This window comes from Lactuca virosa, chromosome 5 (genome assembly GCF_052849685.1).
Source record: "Lactuca virosa cultivar CGN04683 chromosome 5, Lactuca_virosa_CGN04683_v6, whole genome shotgun sequence".
In the NCBI taxonomy this organism is placed as follows: domain Eukaryota; kingdom Viridiplantae; phylum Streptophyta; class Magnoliopsida; order Asterales; family Asteraceae; genus Lactuca; species Lactuca virosa.
Genome location: NC_136430.1, coordinates 41917574 through 41923860, shown reverse-complemented (window position 1 = coordinate 41923860; position 6287 = coordinate 41917574). Strand labels below are relative to the sequence as shown.

General features: G+C 41.6%; 1 non-coding gene across 1 annotated transcript; it reads right to left on the bottom strand.

Moving 5' to 3' along the window:
• Positions 1 to 4271: 4271 nt before the first annotated feature.
• LOC145118044 (small nucleolar RNA R71) lies at positions 4272 to 4378 on the bottom strand. The gene has a single exon (XR_013713028.1). It is a non-coding gene; the product is annotated as a small nucleolar RNA R71 (small nucleolar RNA).
• Between the last annotated feature and the right edge of the window lie 1909 nt (positions 4379 to 6287).

Genomic DNA, 6287 nt, shown 5'->3' with positions numbered 1-6287 from the left:
ATGCATGAACCCATTAAGACATTCAATATCTAGACTTTACTGCTTATAAGACCCTTTTAGCTCTAAGGGTGGCAACCCTAAGCTCAAACACGAGATTTCATCAAAAGATCCATTCTTTGAACTAAAAGAGTCCATAAACTCCTCCTAATAGAGATCTAAGAGAACAATCATCAAACTCAGAACTTTATACCTTGAAAGGGTCTGGAAAGAGGCAAAAGTCCCAGATCTACAACTTCTCCTTTGATCTACCACCTTACTTTGCTCCTTTCTTGCTTGGAAAATGGTTTTACAACACTAAAATGCTCACTAATGGCCATCAAACCTTCAAGAACACTCAAGGAAGGATTAGGGTTTCGTGGTGGCTGTCCAAGGGTGAAATGGAGGCTGACCATTGAGGCTTATCATTCCTTTTATAGTGGGATACCCTAAAATTTAGGGTTTCTGGACTCTGGACATACGCTGGGCGTACCTCCTGTACGCTGGGCGTACGCCTAAAGCACCCCTGATCCTTCTCCTTTATACGTTGGGCGTAACCCAGCTTATGCTGGGCGTACCCAGCCCTACACGTGCATGCCTCCCTTGCATGCATGGGGCTTACTTGCTAAATATTTCCATCAGGGACTAATATTGCCAAAAACTTCCAATTGTCATAACTCCTCTATTCCAAGTCCGTTTCCGACGGACTTTATATCCATGAAAAGGTGGTGATGAGCCCTACGCTCCTAGCTACATACCCAAGCCTAAAACCTTCCGGAATAAACCCGAGACCCATAAAAGACCGAATCGCTTACACCCTGGAATTTAGAAACCACAACCGAAATAATTTTCAAAACGGGGAGTTACAACTCTCCCCTACTTAAATTGGACTTCGTCCTCGAAGTCCGCTATGGCCAACTACCCCGTAGCCTCTGAGGGCATTCCGATACAATGCATACCCTGTCTGCTCGCTCGAATCCTCGAAGAACTGCTTCTATTTGTCTACCGTCCGATCTTCCTTGAGCAAAAAGGCTAACCCTCGAGGACATCCTCTGGAGAACCATCCAATCGCTATAAACCTTTAGCACATTGATCTTACCTAATCGATATTCCTTCTGGTACTCCTGAGTACTCATGCTGAACATCCTAGGGGTTCACCCCTTCTTTTCCTGCGCGTTAACTGGCCTTCCCAAGGCAACTTTCCATAAACAACAACCTTCTCGATCTCTGTGTAGGACAGCCCTACGCTGTACCAAATCTACAGTCACTCCCAGTGTTGTCTCTTCGCTGCTACTCACTGAATGCTTCCTCTTACCACGTATCAGTGCTGAACACCCACCCCAGCGAATAGGTCAAATAATCCTTCGAGTAAAAGAATCATACCTGCAACGGTTAGACTCATACGAGAGCTGCGAAACAGGGTTAAATAGCTTACTCTGAGATTATTTAATCCTGCTGTGAGTGACTTAGCACCTCTCGGTCAACTGACTATTCCATGCACGAATCCTCTTATCACTGCTCCTGCCTGAAGATCCTGCTGTCTCCTGTCCGCTTTCTAGATGAACCGAGTACCCTGGTCCCAATTAATCTGCCATTATCTGGGTTACCAGACTCCCATCGGTTACTAGTCCCAAGCTTAAACTCTCAGTTGCTCCCAGTGACTTTCGAAGAAACTTCAGCTATCTAAAATGCTCTTTCTACCTTGCCACTCTGGCTCTCTAAGTCCTGGGATCCCCGATCCCCTATCTTTACCCTCAGGTCTCTACCAGGTCCACCTGCGCTGCTATAATCACACAGGTCTCGCCCACGGGTCTCACCCAGACTATATCTCAGAGTCGCCTCCCCCATAGGTCTCACCTATCTAGGGCTATGCAGGACCGACTCCATCCTGAAACTCAACGAACTATCCTTTCTCGATCTCTATTATGCTAACTAGGAGATACGAGCCTCACCCACTGATATGTGCATATTTAGCTATATATTTAGTATAGATTTTTATTATTTATTAGCTAATTATTTGCAAATTATGGACAAAAGATACTTAATAGTGTTTAAATTGTATTTTCAGTCCAAAAGATATGATCGGAAGCAAAAAGGAAGCAGGAGAAGCGATCGGAAGCTCGGGAGCTGAAGAATGAAGAAAAGAGTCAAATCCTGAAGCTACTCAGCGAGTAGGACCGTCTACTCGCCGAGTACCCATGAAGGTTAGCAAAGCAATACGTAAAGTCCTTGCCGTATACGGATTCTACAAAGGGGACTCGGCGAGTCGGTTATCTACTCGACGAGTAGACCCTGTTTTCCGAAAATTATAAATAGAAGTCACATTCCCGAATTAAGGCTGGTTAGAGAATCCTGGTGGAGTTACCTTGCGACCAAGAATACATCTGGAGCTTTGGAAATCGTGAAGAACCCTAATTTTTAATTCTAAGAAGATTAAGGTAACATAAGTTTACTTTTTCACTTTATCTTTGAATAGAACTATGTTTAGTTTGATTGAATTCGTTTTTAGGTTTTTATCTGCTGTAATATGAACTAATTTCGTTAGTTTCTATTTAGGGTAGATAAGTTTGCTCCTATGGATTAATTTATGTTTGGATTGATTGTTATTTGGTGAACTTTGTTAAATTAAGCTTGTTAAAGACCCTAATGCATTAACCATAACTATTTTATGTTAATTGCCAAGTAATTAAGCTGCATGAACATATCTTAATTGCTTACCTCATATGATTTATGTGAAAACATTGTTATATGCCTAGGAATAGTGAATGTGAAACTAGGATTAACTAGAGAATGGGTAAATTAATGTGTGAGCTTGTGTGATAAACCATCAACAAGAGGTTAATTGAATTATTAATTTGATTAACTAATTACAAGTCTTATTTAATCCGAATAATCAAACTAGGGAATTTATTAGTTTAATCACTTGATCACTGTTTAAATTAATTTATTTTCTAAGCATTGGTAATAGCGAATGTGAATCTAATCACCTTAGTCCGTAACCAATAACAATTAATCCATTGCATTGACATAAAACTAACCATAGGAGTAAATGAATCGAAACTAAACAGAAACTCTTTTGATTACTGAATTTAGTTGGTTTTTACTTGTTTTAGCTGTTAGTTATTTAAATTGCATGTTAGATAGTTTGTTAAAGTTTCTAGTTTTGCAAAACTAGAAAAAACCTTTTACTTAATTTATTTGCTTAGTTAATTCTAGTCATTAGTTTAATTTTCCGTTCGCTGTGTTTGATACCCTACTTATTCAACTATATCACTAATAGACTGGTTCACTGCCTTTGTGTGTTTAAATTTCATCTCAAAGTAGGACTAAAACCCGTGCATTTATATATACATCAAGTTTTTAGCGCCGTTGCCGGGGAACGGTTCAAAAATTAATTCTAATTTCTAGTATTATCGACCCTTTGTGTGAGAGCAATCTTGCACAAAGTTACTGCTTTAGTAGTTTAGGTATTAGGTTTAATTTTTTTTAGAATTTTTGTTTAATTTTTTTCTTTTTTAGCATTGAACTCGCCGAGTGCACTCGAAGCTACTCAGCGAGTCCATCGCTGAAATTCAGTTTCGTTTTTATTTTCTTTTTGTTCTTTTTACGCGTGTTTTCTGTTTTGTTTGTAGTTCGTTTATGACCAGGGGAGGAGGTACACCTTTGATTCCACCACTTGAAGACCCGGAAGCAACTTTGAGGAAAAACAAAGGCAAAAACGTAGGAGAAACCGCAACATCGAAGAATTCACTGTTGAAGAATCTAAAATCTGTTTTTAGTAAGAAAAAGGGCAAGAAAGTAGGAGAATCCAGCATCTCTTCAGTGGCGGACGAAGACCCAAAGAAGGAGGATACCGAGTACGAAACCGAAACCAAATCAGGAAGCGATTTTGAAGACGAACCCGCTAACACCATGGCTAACATCGATGAAGTTCCCATGGGTGAATGGAAGAAAAGGATACGTGACGATACCATCCCGGGACTCGTGCAACCCGTGATTCCCGCGACTGCCACTTTCGAACTCAAAGGCCACATATTGCTCAACTTAAGGAAATTCCCTTCTACGGGAAGGATCACGAAGACGCATACAAACATTTGGACGAGGTCAACGATGTAGCCGACTACTTCAATGTTCCAAATGCACCTCGCGAAACCGTTTTGCTTCGTATGCTTCCCATCACATTCAAGGGAGTTGCGAAGGATTGGTTGAAATCACTCCCTCCAGGATCCATCACTACTTGGGCTAAAACGAAAGAAGAATTCATAGACCAATTTTGCCCTCCCTCAAAGATAGCTAAGTTGAAGAAAGCCATAGCCAACTTTGAACAACAAGCTGGAGAGTCACTTTATGAGGCTTGGGAGAGATACAAGGGCCTACTAAGGAACTGCCCACATCATGATCTAAACAGTCAACAAGAAGTCTCTATTTTCTATGATGGAGTCAATGTAACAACTAGGCAGCTCCTTGATTCACAAGGACCTCTCACAAAGAAGCCACCCCCGGTGATCAAAGAACTAATTGAAGAATTCTCTAAGCACTCTAGAGAATATCATAACCCAAGGAATGACTTGACTCGAGGGGCGGTGAACTCTATTACCGATGATATGGCAACAAGATGGCAAAATTAGAAAGCATGGACCGGAGAATGACTAAGATGGACCAATCCATCCATGCCATTAGAGTGGGATGTGAAAATTGTAGAGGGCCCCACCTTACTAAGGATTGTGACCTTGATGAGAATGGGAACCGGAAAGTACAAGTGTGCTATTCGAGTGGTGATAGGTTTGATGACAATTGGCGAAAACCCAAAAAAGAGTGGCTACCATATGAGGAGTACAAAAAGACAAGGGAGGAAAAATATAAGTAAAAGGATAGAGGCTTTTATCAAAGGGAGGAACCGGTACATGAAAAGAAATCGGATTTGGAAGACATGCTTTCAAGATTCGTGGCCGCATCCGAGAAAAGACATAATGACACCGATGCTGCAATTAAAGATCAACAAAATATGTTGAGAGAACACCAAATTATGATGAAAGATCAACAGACTCTGCTTAGGAATCAGCAAGCGTCTATTCTCAACATAGAAAAGCAGCTGGGCCAACTTGCACTACAAGTGAACGAGAGAAGACCCGGTGGACTTCCTAGTAATACCGAAAACAACCCAAAAGGTGCACATATAAATATCGTGACAACTAGGAGTGGGAAGATTATAACTCCTCTGGCCCCTATTCAGCAAGAAGATCCCAAGATGGTGCAAGAGGAAGAAGCAGAACATGAAGAATCACAAATTCCTGACCCGACTCGCCGAGTCGCGGTTACGGACTCGACGAGTCCCCCACCTGAATAGAAAAACAAGCCTCCTGTTAAGCCATATCAGCCACCACTGCCATTTCCAGCTCGAGCTAGACAAGAAAAGAACGATGTTGACTACCAGAAGTTTCTGGAACACATAAAGGCTCTTCAAATCAATATGCCATTCATAGAGGCGGTTGCACAAATGCCTAAATATGCCAAATTCCTCAAGGAACTTCTAACTAATAGAAGGAAGATGGAAGAGGTGAAGAAAGTGGTCCTCAACGAGAACTGTTCAGCTGCCATGTTGAACAAACTACCTAAGAAAAAGGGTGATCCGGGAAGCTTTACATTGCCTTGTCAATTCGGAAACTTAGCTACCATTTATGCACTAGCTGATTCAGGGGCAAGTGTAAATCTCATTCCATACTCATTATTCAAGAAACTAGATCTTCCGGAGCCAAGGCCAATTCGAATGCCAATTCACCTAGCAAATAAAACGGTCACATTCCCGAGAGGAATATGCGAAGATTTATTGGTGAAGGTTGATAAGTTTGTGTTTCCCGCAGACTTCATAGTATTAGATATGGAAGCGGATCCTCAAGTCCCGATCATACTTAGAAGGCCTTTCTTAAACACCGCGAGTGCCATAGTTGACATGCGAGATTCTAAACTTACTCTTCGGGTAGGAGACGAATCTGTTACTTTTGGGGTTGATCAAGCCATGAAGCGTCCAAGGAATAGTGATGACACGACATTTTCGGTTGATATGTTGGAAGAATTAATGGAGGAATGGAATGAAGATGAGCCAAAAAAGTCCACCGTCCCCCTTGAAGAAGAGTTTGATGCTGAAAGAGACCTGCTGGAAATAGAGAGACTACTCGAGGAAGCTGAATACAATGATCTAATCAGAAGTGAAGAACACTCGACTCGCCGGGTAGCCACGACCGAATCGACGAGTCCATTCGAAGAAACTCGATTTGTCGCGAATTTTGCCCAGGACTCGACGAGTCCCCTCA